We start from the raw sequence: 15,316 nt of genomic DNA, 5'->3' as shown, positions 1-15,316 counted from the left end.
ACATTATGTTTTAACATATTTGTGCTCCAGTGGTCCTCTCTCTGTGCTCTTTTTCTCTCTCCACACTTTCTTCCCCTTCCCTCCTCTCTCCTTTCCCCTCTGTCTCGCACACCTTCCTTCCTCTCTCTGTTCTGCCCTCAGTTTTTATGCTTCTTGCTCCTTTTTCTCTCCATCTCTGTGTCTCTCTCTATCTTTGCAAAGATACATCTCTTCTTCGCTCTCTGTAGGTTTCCTCACCTCTGACAGTTTTTTTGTTTCAGCCCCCCTTGCCCACCTCATCCTCCTCAGATGCTTTCATTCCCATAATGTCCTTCACATTTCAGGGCCAAATACTCACCACTAGGAAGCCAAATCCAACAAAGAGTGCAACGGTGACAGCGGTAGCAGCCAGGGAAACGAGGATGATTTTGCTGGGCGGCAGGAGCCCAGGGGGTCTCGGTGGTGTTACTGAGTCTGTTCCCTCCAGTTGAGTGTCTGGATGTTCAGTGGTGTAGTCGTCTGGGGTCCCTGGGTCTGGTGTAGTGTGGTTGTCCATGGTCCCCAGGTCTAGAGTGGTATAGTCCTCCGTGGTCCCTGGGTCTGGAGTGGTGTAGTGTTCTGTGATTCTCGGGTCTGCTGTGGTGTATTTCTCTGTGGTCCTGGGGTCTGGAGTGATATAGTTCTCTGTGATCCCCAGGCCTGGAGTGGTGTAGTCCTCCATGGTTTCTGGATCTGGTGTGGTGTAGTCCTCTGTAATCCCCAGGTCTGGAGTGGTGTGGTCCTCCGTGATCCCCATATCTGGAGTGGTGTAGTCCTCCATGATCCCCAGGTCTGGAGTGGTGTGGTCCTCCATGGTTCCCGGGTCTGGAGTGTTGTGGTCCTCCGTGATCTCCAGGTCTGGAGTGGTGTAGTCCTCCATGGTCCCTGGGTCTTGTGTGGTGTGGTCCTCCGTGATCCCCGGGTCTGGAGTGGTGTGGTCCTCCGTGGTCCCAGGTCTGGAGTGGTATAGTTTTCCATGATCCCCGCGTCTGGAGTGGTGTGGTCCTACGTGGTCCTCAGGTCTGGAGTGGTGTAGTCCTCCATGGTCACTGGGTCTGGAGTGATGTAGTCCTCTCTCGTGTCTGGGCCCTCAGTGACATGATTCTCAGTGGTCCCTGGGCCAAAAATGACAGAACTTTGGTGGTCCAGTGGTTGAGAATCTGCCTGCGCAATACAGGGGACATAGGTTTGGTCCCTGGTCCAGGAAGATCCCATGTGCTGTGGGGCAGCTAAGCCTATTGCCACAACTACTGAAACCCTGGCACTCCAGGGCCCATGCTCTGCAACGAGAGAAGCCATCGTACCACAGCTAGAGAGTAGCCCCCAATCTCCGCAACTAAAGAAAGCCCAACTCAGCAAGGAAGACCCAGGCAGCCAAAAATTAAATGTAAAAATGATAGAGCTTTGTCTTGTCTTTGAGTCTCCAGGGCTGGTCTCTGGGTCTTTAGTGGAAACATTTTGGCTTGTTCCCACTCAAAAAAAAAAATAAATCTTCTAATGTGGATCACTGATGGTCCATCATCATCTGCTCTGTGTAACAGTCTTCACAGCTGTCTCCCCCTTACAAATAACACATCTCCCTATATAATGGGATTAGATCTATTTGAGTTAAAGATCATCTGATATTTTAGATTTAATTCTGATAAAACATGTTCCAATAGCATGCTCAACAATATGGCATATCCAGAGCTAAGTCATGTCCTGGGAGGATCATCTCATCCAGCCTTTGATTCTGCTCTTTGTGGTTCTGATCTCTTCCTAAATTTCATTTCTCCTATTGGTGTTTCAGCAATCTGGGTATTCTGACTCCAGGTTTGTCTGTGTCTCCACTCATCCAGTTATGCCTGGGTCTCTGGTAAACAAGTGAGACAGGAACCATGATTCTTACTAGAGACAGAATTCAGGTCATGGTTTGGTATATGATTAGAATGAAGCAGACCCTGGGTCACATCTGGGGCTGAAGTGGCAAGATTGAGGGCAGGTAATATTCAAGGTGGTTTGAGGTGGTGTGTTTTGCTCAGTTGCTAAGTCATGTCTGACTCTGCAACCCTCTAGACTGTAGCCTGTCAGGCTCCTCTGTCCATAGAATTTCCCAAACAAGAATACTGGAGTGGATTGCCATTTCCTTCCCTAGGGGATCTTCCTGACCCAGAGATAAAATCCGAGTCTCCTGTGTTTCCTGCATTGACAGGCAGATTCTTTACCATTGAGCCACCTGGGAAACCCCATTTTGAGAGTAGGAGGATTCATAAAGGGCTGTGGATATGGTCTGGTTGGGGTTGACAGCAGCATTAATTTGGGTACAAGTAGATAGAAGAGATGAGTCTTTCCACCTCCCACCACACCCAACCTGCAGGATATCAGAACTGCAAGATTATGTAGCCCACATGGCATACATTTTGGAGTTCTGGGTTCCTCTGCTCAAAACAATTCTCTCCTACCTCCTGCCAGTTCCTCAGATTCCTCAGAAAGGGCTCAAATGTTTCATTTCCCAAGGCAAGTTAACATACAGAAACATAAAGTCTAAACAATAAAAAGTAGAGCATTTCCTTAAAAGAGGATGTGAGAAAGATAATGAGGAGGCCCATCAGACCCTGCTCCTCTGACCAGGAACTGGGGGCAGGTAGCAGGGTCCGGAGCTCCCCAAGGGTCTCCCACCTCTTCCACACCCTCCCTCCAGGAGGGCCCTACCTGAGTCCTAAGAGGTTCCTTCTCTAGAGATCCTGACCCGCAGCTCTCCAGATCCTGGGGAACCTTTGCACTCTTCTCTCCTAAACAGTTCACTCACCCAATTCCAAACACCTGAAGAGAAGCAGCAGCAGGAGAAGGGCGGGAGCGGGGCCTTTTCTTTTCTTCATCTCAAGAGAATCCACATGGGCTGCAACCCAGGGTGCCTTTTCCTCCTCCCTTCTCTCTACGTTTTCTGTCTTCCTTCTCTGTAAGCACACAGCAGGTGTGGGGTTTCTATCTGCTGCTACCAAGGGAATCCAGGAAGCCTGGGTCTTCCTTCCTTCTTTCGGAGAGGAACAGCCTGCTCTTTTACTGTCAATCAAAGGAAGAAGAATCTGATGCAGAGGAGTGGCAGGGTGGAAGAGAGCTGTCCTAAGTGCAAGAAGGAGATCTTGGTGCTGCCCAGAGCCCAGAGTTGGGCAGTAACAGGGGATTAAGCTTGTCAGTGTGAGTGGCATCGCTTTCTGACGCAGGGCCCTGGACAGACACCAGAGTTGGTGCTCAGGGAGGGGCTTGGACTCCCTCTTCCACAGGGGGAGTGGAAAAGTTGGGGTGACAATGGAAGGGTAATGGCAGGCCTGCCAGAGGGATAGGGGAGAGTGAAGAGAGCAGGACATCCGAGGGTGTTCAGAGAGCACTTGGTCCTCACCACAAAGGAGGGTCATTGACGAAGGGGAGCAATACCCAATCTCTCTGTCTAAGAACTGCCCCCGTCTCTCAGTCAGTCATTCACAAAAGTCCTTTCCAGTAGCTCATCTCCCCCCTGCAGATGCATCTCCTTGCTCCTGTTACTTGAGTGCCCTCAGTCCACCAAGCTTTCCTCAGTGACTAGATGAAATTAGCTCACCTCCGAAAGTTCCAGTTGTCTTTTAATGAGAATGGCCATATTGCTTCCTTTTCTGACTTCCACCATGCCTCGTTCAGTGTTGTCCAAAAATCTATAGCTGCCTGTCCTCATTCAGAGGCAGGAAGTTTCCTGACATTTGTGGGGCCTATCTCTTTCCCAGTGTCCTCTTGAGTGGAAGAGGAACTGGGGGATTACAGGAGGGCTGTAGATACCTCAGATTCCTCCAAAAGGGCTCAAATGTTTCATTTGAGAGGGCAGCTGATTCCGTGAAAGTCAATTTAATGAATGGTCAGTTTACCAAATTTAGTTGATTACTTCAACTACTGATTTTATTTGAATGGATTAAATATTTTCAAAGAGAATACTATTTAGATGAACTAAGGAAGTATTCCTATATGTTAACTATAACTAATGAATATATTTTAAAGGACTGTCATAAGGAGTCAGTTCAGTTTAGTTGCTCAGTTGTGTCCAACTTTTTGCGATCCCATGGACTGCAACAGGCCAGGCTTCCCTGTCCATCACCAACTCCCAGAGTTTGTACCTCTTGACTTATTTTTTAAGCATTTGCATTTAGTAAGACCCACCTTTTTTCATGTATAGATCTGTGAGGCTTTGTGCTTTATTTAAATTTTTTAAATTTTGAGATAATTTTAGACTTACAGAAGAGTTGCAAAAATAGTAATGAGAAATTTGAAATTAAAAGAGGCTTGCTCCTTGGAAGAAAGGCTGTGGCAAGTCTAGACAGTGTATTAAAAAGCAGAGACATCATTTGCCAATTAAAGGTCCTAATAGTCAAAGATATGGTTTTCTCAGTAGTCATGTACAGATGTGAGAGTTGGACCATAAAGAAGGCTGAGCACCAAAGAATTGATGCTTTTTAACTGTGGTGCTGGAGAAGACTCTTGAGAGTTCTTGCAAGGAAATCAAAGTGTCAGTCCTAAAGGAAATCAATCCTGAATATTCATCATTGGAAGGACTGATGCTGAAGCTGAAGAAGCTCCAGTGCTTTGGCCACTGATGTGAAGAGCTGACTCACTGGAAAAGACCCTGATGCTGGGAAAGATTGAGGGCGGGAAGAGAAGTGGGAGACAGAGGATTAGATGGTTGAATGGCATCACCAACTCAATGGGCATACGTTTGAGCCAACTCCAGGAGTTGGGGAAGGACAGAGAAAGCCTGGGGTGTTGCAGTCCCTGGGGTCAAAAAGAGCCGGACAAGACTTGGTGACTGAACAACAAATACAGTGATAGAAACTAAGAAATGAATGTTGGTCCAACACTACTCACTAAATTACAGAACTGATTCAGATTTCACGTGTTTTTCCATTGATGTCATCTTTCTGTTCCAGGATCCAATCCAGAATCCACATGGCGTTTATTTATAGGTCTCCTTAGTCTCTTCTAATCTGCCACAGTTCCTCTGTCTTTGTCTTTCATGATGTTGACACTTTTAAAGAGTATCATCATTTTATAGGATATCCTAAAGCTTTTTTATTTTCTATTAGATTATAGCTGATTTACAATGTTGCATTTGTTTCTGCTGTTCAGCAAGGTGTATCAGGTATACATATACATATACCACTCTTTTTTAGATCTTTTTCCATATAGGTCATGTCCTTACAGAGTATTGAGAAGAGTTTCCTATGCTATACAGTACGCCACTATTAGTTATCTATTTTATATATATATAGTAGTGTATTTATGTCAATCCTAGTCTCCCAATATATCCCCTACTTTCTTCCCTAGGAACTGTCAGTTTGTGTCTTCCTGTTAAGAAGGCTCTGGCAAATGTCCAGACTTTGAGAACCACAGCAAAAGCCAAGTGAAAACATGAAACAAAGGTGAGTGATTCATTGGCATGAGGAAGGGTCAGTGAATGTGTGTGATGAGCAAGTTGCACCAGAATCCTTAATGAGGCCTTGGCTTTCAGCATCGTTGGGTGCTGACACATGGATTTTTTGGCCCTGTTCTGAGACCTGGCTTTGTGGGAAGTGCCAAGAACTTGGCTCCTGGCCGCGGAGGCTGAGCCCACCCTTGCAGAAACTGGGATCACACTTCTCTGCCCAGGACGGCTGCTGGGGCTGCGAGCCCGCAGCTGAGACAGGTGCCGACTCACACCTGTCTTTCCAGTGAAGAGCAGGCTTGTGTGGCCAGGGAACCATGCAATGTGCCACCTCTGGGGGCAGCCCTGTTAGCAACACCTTCTCTGCTTCCCTATCTGTGAACTTGTGCTCTGAACTCGCACAGCAACTGTTTTCTGATTGTGCAACACAAACCTGTGAAGCCCAGCAGTTTCTCCCCCCACCCTTTCCTGATTCCATTCTTCCATCAGCCTGGAGACCTTCAGGGAATGGGGAAGAAAAGGGGATAAATGCACAGTCTGGATTTCACCCTAGGGATTCGAGAGCTGGGAGAACATAGGCAAGAAGGGTCTTTAGGAACCTTTATTCACAGCAATGTATAAACACACACCCACAGTGTCTGGTTCCACATATATTAGATGCATTTATTCAACAATTCAGTCACAGCTACAGCCTCCTTTTGTTGGAAGAATCAAGCTGGGAAGGAGGCTGAAGAAAAGTTGGGAGGAGCAGGAATGGGGGGCACTTAACCTCTCGATCCAGGTCAGCAGCCTCTCTGCCCCGAGGACTGTGTTGCTTCTGCCTTCAGGGACGCTCAGGGCCATGCTTGTCTCCCAGTCAGCCCTCTGGCTGCCATAGAAGACAGCTCTCCTCTGAAGTCAGTTACGGTCACCCTGGACCCTTCTGGGACTTCATAACAGCCGTGAGGGCATAGCAGTGGGGGCGGCAAGAGATCTACGTTGAAGAGGTCTCTTAGGCTTGGAGAGTTTCTCTAGAAGACAAGAAGCTGAGCAGTTTCAGAGTGTTGTCCCCCTCCTCCAGTGCTCGCCCCCTCCTCATATCTCTTTGGCTCCCATCTTCCCCTCATCACTTTCCTCTGAATGTCTTGGCTTTGTGGCCCTCTCTTGCTGACTCTAACCTGCTGTTTCTGTCTTTCCTGATTTTCTTATCCCGTTACTCCCACAGTCACCCTGCTGTCTCTTGCCTAGTTCCTCCTTGACTTCCCTGCTCTCTTTCCCTCAGAAAAAAACGGGGTTTCTTGCATATCAGGCACTCACAAAATAGAAGAGAAGCCCAGTGAGGAGAATCACAGCCATCGCAACCGAGGCCAGAGTAACTAGGACGACCTCCCCCGGCCTCAGGTGTCCGCTAGGCTTTTCCTCTTCCCTCGGTGGAGCAGTACTTGAGCTGGTGACGCTGGAGGTGATAGCGGTTGTGTCAGTTCCACTGGATGGTGTGGCCGATCCAAGGGAGGTGGTTGTAGTGTTAGCAGTGGACGTTGCAGCTTATTAATAAAGGATGGCTGGTTAGTCCCACTGGAAGTTTTGTCTGATTCTGCAACTACTACTACCACCAATGGCAATAATGTGTGTGTGTGTGTGTGTGTGTGTGTGTGCACGCACGTGCACATGTGCTCAGTCACACGGTCAATGGCAATAATAACTATCATCTATTGAATAATGATAATGCTCCAGGTGTTGTGCTAAGTGCCACATATGAACTAGTACTTCAAATACTCAAAATACCGCCATGAGATAGGAACTTGTAGCACTCCCATTTTATAGACAGAGAAACTGAGGTTCAGAGAAGTTAAGCCTGGTCCCAGGCTAGACAGCTAGCGGGTCATGGAGCAGGAAGTTAAACCAAGGCTGACTGACACTAGCTCCAGCCCTTAACCTGTGTAGTCTACATCCTAGGTCACGTAACCTGGGAAGTCACATGACGTGGGGTCACAGGTATTATTCCTTCTCTAACTATTCATGATACTCTTCAGATAAAGAACACAAAAGAGCTAGTTGAAGGGTCCATGTGTATATACACGTGTATATATTGAGCTACTCCAAACAGAATTATACCTGTCTTCCAGGGGAGGAATAATCAAGGGGAGACTTGGGAGGGGAAATAGTGTGTATTCTCACTACTATCAGTTAATTCGTATGCACACAAAAGTTTGGGAGCTGCCAGGTACGGGACCCCAAGTGACCCTGACACTTGGCCTGGCCTGGCATAGAACTTGCTGCAGGTAGCCCAAAATGATAAGATCGCCCAGGATTCTGGGAAGGGACTCAACTTCCTTACTTAGTGAGTGAGCATCAAGATGAGGCTTGTGCTTTTCCCCTCAATTTCATGTCTCTTTCCTGCCCTGTTCTGATTTTCCATCCCAACAACAACCAAGCTCTTGGCCTCCCAGCTGCCTATATACCCTCACCTCATCTATGGTTCTGTTCTCCTGCTAGGATGTGGTTTTCTTCCCATTACTTATTCCTTTCATAGTATCATCTGGACTAACATAAATATCACAAATTTAGATTTAGAGGAAGAGTCCGAAAATTCCTTGTTAATGCCTCCGATTAGGGTTATGATTAGGGTCAAGAGAAAAAAGAGGAATTTCCTAGCAATCCAGTGCTTAGGACTCTGTGCTTTCAGTGCCAAGGGCGTGGGTTCAAACTGTGGTCAGGGAACTAAAATCCTGCAAATGCAAAAGAGAGAGAGAGGGAGAGAGAGAGAGAGAGAAGCTAAGTAAGAAATTGAGATGAGAAGTTGACCTATGAAGAGGGAATAGATTTGTTTTGTTCAGGGGCATAAACAAATGAGTCCAAGTCATGATGGGGCAAATTCTAGAAAGAATCCAATCTGTGTGAGTGTGGAACACTTACAAGCTTAATTAGAGACTAGGTGACCACTGTCAGGAATGTTGGAAATGGGTTCCTGACTACTGCGGGTGGTCAGACATTAAGATACCTTCCAACTCCAATGCATCTGTCCTTAGAGTTGATTTATTACAGAGGAAATAGGCCAGACTTCTGGGCAGAAGAGTTGTTACTGGGAACAGAATAGAGAGCAAAGGCTAGGTTGGATAGAAGAGAATAAAGCAAAATATCTGTCCTTACTTCTTTAATGAGAATGAGAGCTAACAGGCAGAGTGTGTGTGCCAGGACTGGACAACATTTTCCCCAAACCCTATTCAGACTTCAAGATTATATCACTCACCATTTCCTAAAAGTAGTAGAAGATGAAACAACAGCCAGCAGTCAAGGGAAAACGCTTTTTCCTTCATCTTGAGATACTCTGACTGCCACGCCTGGAAAGGAGGTTTCCTGAATCCCAGATGTGATTAGGCCTAGAATGGAAAGAAAAAATTCTGAGATTCTTCTTTCTGAAGAATCTCAAGGTGGAGATCTGAGGCTGGAGTGCTGGGAGTTTGGGTCTCCAAAGAATAGGTCCTCAACCTAAGGAAAAATACCAGTAGGGGACACCTGGGGCTGCAGACTGAATGCCTGGTGCCTTAGGATCCCTTCACAGAGTGTCACCTCTTACTTTCTCTTTCGAAGAAGGTCTTTATAGTATCACTGGGGCTGGGCAGGGGCTGGGTATGTGACCTGTTGTTCTTCCAGCTATGGGCAGGTAACAGAATATCTGAACTCAGAGAAGAGGGCTGTAGAGGCCAGGAGAGGCATGAGAATGGAAGATGACGTGGTCCCCTTAGGCAGGGCCTGGGGAGGAGCAGGAAGTTGTACAGTTCAAGGGGATCAAATTGTCACAGTGGAGGGAACTCCTCCTCTGAGGCACAGATGGGGTTAAAAATCTGTTCAGCTCAAGACCTTGCTTCCTGGAGAGAAGTCCTGAGTAACCGGGATGACTGGGCAGGGCAGGGAGTGTGAGAAGAAAGACTTGATGAACAGAACTTAGTTGGGAGGACACATAAAATGAGATTCACTGTCACTGTGAATCTCATTGTCCAGTATCATCCGGACTAACATATCCGGATGATATGTTAACTTATCCACCCAAGGAGCTTCAGTTGGTTCTTCTCATCAGTGCTGCATGCCAGACAAGCGGAATGATCAAAGAAATTCCTACACTTAGGACTGTGCCAGTTTGCCAGGGAGCTGAGGGCACATTACTAGCTTGTTTAGATAGTAGACGAGACCAGCAGAAATGAAACAAAGACAGCTGGAAGAGGAGGATAAAACAAAGACAGTAATGGGGCTTTGACAATCCCCTGACGGGATTGATAGTGCCTTCATTCACAGTTCATGGCAAAAAAAATCAGGAAAGGATTCTATGGGAGTTTTAATTTGATATTATGTGTAATCAAAGCAAGCTGTCTCCACCTTCTCTAGACACACAGGTTTTCTGGTAGAGGAACCATTTCAGATTCTCTTTTTAGGGAGGGCTGGTCATCTTATGGGATTTACTTCCCAACCAGGGATCAAATCTGGGTACTTGGAGTGAGAGTATGGAGTTCTAACCACTGGATAGCTAGGGAATCCCCCCATTTCAGATTCTTTAGATGTTTGGGTGAAAGAATATTCATTGCCTGTGAAGATGGAGGGAAGTGAGCTGACAAGCAGGAGATGTATATTCATCCCACAAATATTTAGTGATTTCCTCCTATGTGTCAGACATCGTACTCCAGTAAACAAAACAGATTTGTGTTATTTTGGAGCTTATATCTAAGATAGAAAAGAACTGTGAATGAGTTTTAAAAGCAGGAAAAGAATGGGTTGTGGTAGAAAATGAGCTTTTGGGTGGGAGGAAGCAGATTCTAGGATGTCCTAGGAAAGGCCTTGGTTGTTGATCTGCCCACTGTCTGTGATGGGAAGTCCCATGTGGGGATGGATGAGGAGTGTGGTCAGTAACAAGCTGGTATTGGGATCTCAGGTAAAAATCCCAGGAACATTTCTAAGTAGAAAGATGTTTTTCTCGACAATATATTGGAGTAATAGGACTTGTCTTACAGCACTGGTTTACTGATATATTAGCTGTTTTTCTTTTTTTATCTTTCAAACTTTTTTATTTACAATAAAATTTAGCAGTCATTATGGACTTAAATGGAGCAGATGTCAGCTGTGTATTAAGCATTACACTTCATTCCTTGAAGGTGTGCCTCATCATCACTCAAGCTGCTTGCCACCCTCTGACTTCTGGTCCAGCCTACTCTTGTTACTCCTCACCATGTAGATGAAGAAAGTGAGGGTCTCCTTTTCATTCACAGGTATGTTGCTGAAGTGTTGGCTGTCGGTTTCTGCTAACTGGGCCTTAGTGAAGCCTGATCTGCAATTTATAGTGTCGTTTATAACGTCGGAGAGTGTTCACCTGCAGCTGGAACAGATCAGCCTCAGGAATGTCTGTGTCGTGCTCAGGAGAATCTCCGCCATCGTCCCTTGTCTTCCTCTGCCTTTTATTTTGTACACTCTGGATGAAATTCTTGTGGAAATCGCAAATATACAGCTGCCTTACGCTCTTGTCGATGTCCAGCTTGAGTTTCTTCTGTGAGATGCTCTTCTGGACTCTCCTTGAAGGAGGCGCTGCCCTCGGGCGGGGCAGTCCTCGGTGAGGAGGCAGCTCAGGCCGCAGCCCGGGGCGGCGGCGGGGGCGGCAGGAGGCCCTTCGCGGCAGTTCTTCTCGGTGCTAAAGCCGTTCATCTCCTCGTCCTGGGCCGGCCTCTCTGGGGGAAGGTCCCCTAGGCCACTCCGTAGCCGTGCTCCCCGCGAGGCAGGTCGCCGAGGCCCCCTGCACAAGAGAGTCCCAGAGCCCGTCTCCAGCCGAGGCGCTGCCCAGCCCCGCTCGCGGGAGGACGGCCCCGCGCCGCCGCGCTCTGGCTCCTTCAGTTCCCGGCCCGCGTCTCCACCGAACCCCTTTCTCCCTGCCCGCACCCCGGGGGTGGTCTCCCGCGGCTTGCAGGTCCCCGCAGGGACTCTCCCGGAGGCGCCTTCTGCTGGGGTCCCTGAACCGTTACCCTTCGGCGGGGACATCCAGGAGGGCGTCCCAGGAAGCAGCTGCTTCCCGAAGACTCCGGGCCGGGTTGCCAGAGGGTTCTGAGGGCCCCTGCCGGCTCCAGCCTTATTTCAGCTGCGGGGCGAACTCGCCGCCGGGCAGCTCCCCCGGGGTGGCGCGGCCTCCCTGCGCGGCGCCCGGTCCCCTGCTGCTCGTCTAGCCCGCCCCACCCCTGCAGCCGCTCGGTTGCGCCCTGAGTCCCGAGTCCCGAGGCAGTGCCGGGGCGCCCGGCCTCCGCCCGCCCAAGACTCCGCACCTTAGCTGTTTTTTCTGAGTGACATTTTTCTCATCTACTTAATAGGGATTATAATTTGAACTTCATGGGATTGCTGTGAGAACTAAACGATGGTATATTTTAAAAATATAGAAGTCACTCAGAAGCAAAATGGTAGCAAAACAAACACAAAGTTAAAAAGATGACGATTTCATGGTCAACATGCATTGATAAACTTTTATTTCTTAGAGTATGTTTATTTCTCAGAGTGGCTATATTTTCTTCTTCATCACACAATGTCTGGAGGAGACACAGGAAGGGAGGAAGACTCTTCTTAAAGACAAAGTCAAGCTCTGGAGGGCCCTGAAATGAACTGAGTGGAGGAAAGATGGGGAAGCAGTGACCATAAGAGCTGTTACTGTGCCCATCCCAATACCCAGTCAAGCAACTTCCCTGATCCTAGAATTCTAAGTTATGAGGAGAGCCCTGGGAACATACTTGCTTGACATCATTGCTAAGCCTGATGAAGCTATGAGTCTCTTCTGAAACAACACTCTGCTCCAACACTGTAACTTTGCTTGTCAGACATGGGAAGGCTTTGCTTACTCTTGTCCTTGACACAGGCTATAGCCTATGGCTATTCCCTGGGAGCATCCTGGTCTTCCATCACGACTCACTCCCTCATCATGGTTCTTTGTCTTCACCTCCATGGTCCTCTTCTCCATCAAGGTTTCCTCCCTTAACATGTCTCCCACTCCCAGCATCTATGGCCATGCCCTCTTCAATGACTCCACTAAGATCTGCTCTGTGGCTCTCACTGGTGTGTCCTCTTCCGTGGTTTCGTTCGTGGCCCCAAGCCTGTGGTTTTCATCATGGCCTCTTCAGTAGAAACCTCGGTGACTCATTTTCACAATCACCTTCATGACTGTGACTCAGTTCATGGGCCACATTGTAGCTTTCTTCATGGCCAAGGCCACAGGCCCCTCCACGACTCAGTTTATTGTCGAGGCTGCAGAACAGTGGACCCAGGCCAAAATCATGGGTATAATAAGTGTTTCTCGGAGACAGAAGAGTATCCCTGTAAAAGAGAAAGATGTGAATATTTTAAGAGAGTAATCCTCTCACATTTCACAATCCACCTGGTTGGTTGACTAAAATCACAAACTCACTTTTTTTTCCAGGTATTTATTTTACTCACACTGAACTTGAAATTAACAACAGTAAGCAAAGCAAAGCACAGCAAATGTATTGTAGAAGATCTAGATTAAAAAGTCAGAGGTATAAAAATGAAAGGTTTATCCTTTTCCAAGTTTTTCCCACCTTGAGGATTTTTTAAAATTGAAGTATAGTTAATTTACAATGTTGTGTCAGTTTCAAGTGTACAGCAAGTTGATTCAGAAATACATATATATATAATATATATATTATACATATTCATTTTCAGATTCTTTTCTATTATAGATTATACTATATTATTATTATTATTATAGATATTGAATATAGTTCCCTGTGTTATACAGGAAGTCCTTTGTTGTTTACTTTTTTTATATATAGCACTGTACATATATTAATCTCAACTTTCTAATATATCTCCCTCCCCCTGACTGTCTTTTTGGTAACCATAAGTCTGTGAGTCTATTTCTGTTTGGTAAATAAGTTCATTTGTGTCATTTTTTAGGTTCTCTATATTTAGGATTGGCTAGTATGAATAATTTCAGCAGGCTTGGTCAATAGGGTTGGTCTTTAGTTGTCTGGTACTTGACTCTTGGTGATGGTGGTTTAGTCTCTCTGTTGTGTTCATCTCTTATAACCCCATGGACTGCGGCCCACCAGTCTCCTCTCTCCATGGAATATCCCAGGCAAGAATACTGAAGTGGCTTGTTATTTCCTTCTCCAGGGGATCTTCCCAATCCAGGGATCAAGCCTGGGTCTGCAGCATTGGCAGGCAAATTCTTTACCACTGAGCCACCTGGGAAGCCACATAAGTGCTACCATATGATATTTGTGTTTTTCTGTCTGACTAACTTCACTGAATATGATAATCTGTAGATCCATCCATGTTGCTGCAAGTGGCATTATTTCATTATTTTTTTTTTATGGCTGAGCAATAGTCCATTGTATATATATGCACCACATCTTCTTTATCCATTTATCTGTCAGTGGATATCTTCCATGTCTTTTATGGAAGTTTTCTTCCATGTCTTGGCTATTGTAAATAGTGCTGCTATGAGCATTGGGCTTCATGTATCATTTTGAATCAGAGTTTTTTCTGGATATATGCCCAAGAGTGGGATTGCAGGATCATATGGTAACTCTCCTTTCAGTTTTTTAAGGGACCTCCATACTGTTTTCCATTATGGCTGTACCAATTTACATCCCCACCAACAGTGTAGGAGTGTTCTCTTTTCTCCTTCATTTATTATTTGTAGACTTTTCAAAAATATATTTATTTATTTAGCTGCTTCGGGTCTTACTTGCAACACATGGACTCTTCATTTCATCATGTGGAATCTTTTCTTGTGGCTCCTGGTCTTAGTTACTCTGTGACATGTGGCACCTTAGTTCACCAGCCAGGAATTAAAGCTGCATCCCCTGCATTGGCAGGCAGATTCTTAATCACTGGACCACCAGGGAAGTCTGTACCCTGGAATTTTCTGCACCTCAGGGAAATGCACCATAATAATACAGGGGCTAGAAGGTAAAGGGTGGCTGGCTGAAGAAGGGGGACTACAAAAGTATAACTAGCTGATGCTTTGACCACAGGCAGAAAAAGCCATATGGAAGTTGAAAATTGGGACAATGATTCCCACCCGTTAAGACACCCCACTCCTGCATAACACTCTTTAGAAGCCTTCATATACCTCCAAGAATATGCACAGACTCCATTTAAGGATCATTGCGCTAGGCCAGCAGTGCGAAAGTGCTTAATCCCATCCACTGCCTAGACCTCTGCTTGGGTCAAACCTGCTGGGTGAGCTGGGGTTTTGTCAGGTTAAAATGTGTTTCGTTCATGTAAGTGGATCCCACGATGAAAGCTGAGTCATGATGCTTCTTAACCCCACTTACACACTCCAGTTGCTGGCAATAATGAGATGTTCACAGCGTAACTGTGTGAATTAACCACAAGCTGAGTCACTGTGGTGCTCTTCTTTTTCATTTCCCTCTATTTTGAAGTGCCTATTGCTGTTTATCTTTGGAAATCAAAATTTTTAGTCACAAGTTATGCCTGCTGTACAATATTTTTACAGCTTTATTGAGATATAATTTATATTGCATATAGTTCGTCTGTTTAAAATAGACATATTAATGTGGTTTACAAAGTCAAGTGGGCCTTAGGAATCATCACTATGAACAAAGCTAGTGGAGGTGATGGAGTTCCAGTTGAACTATTGCAATTCCTAAAAATGATGCTGTTAAAGTGCTGCACTCAATATAACAGCAAATTTGGAAAACTCAGTGGTGGCCACAAGACCGGAAGAGGTCAGTTTTCATTCCAATCCCAAGGAAAGGCAATGACAAAGAATGTTCAAACTACTGCACAATTGTACTCATCTCATACACTAGCAAAGTAATGCTCAAAATTCTCCAAGCCAGGCTTCAACAGTATGTGAATGGTGAACTTCCAGATGTTCAAGCTGGGTTT

General features: G+C 46.2%; 1 pseudogene; it reads right to left on the bottom strand.

Moving 5' to 3' along the window:
• LOC102171114 lies at window positions 10,577–11,107 on the bottom strand (annotated as a pseudogene).

Source organism: Capra hircus, chromosome 23 (assembly GCF_001704415.2).
Source record: "Capra hircus breed San Clemente chromosome 23, ASM170441v1, whole genome shotgun sequence".
In the NCBI taxonomy this organism is placed as follows: Eukaryota; Metazoa; Chordata; class Mammalia; order Artiodactyla; family Bovidae; genus Capra; species Capra hircus.
This window is presented reverse-complemented; position numbering and strand designations above follow the sequence as displayed.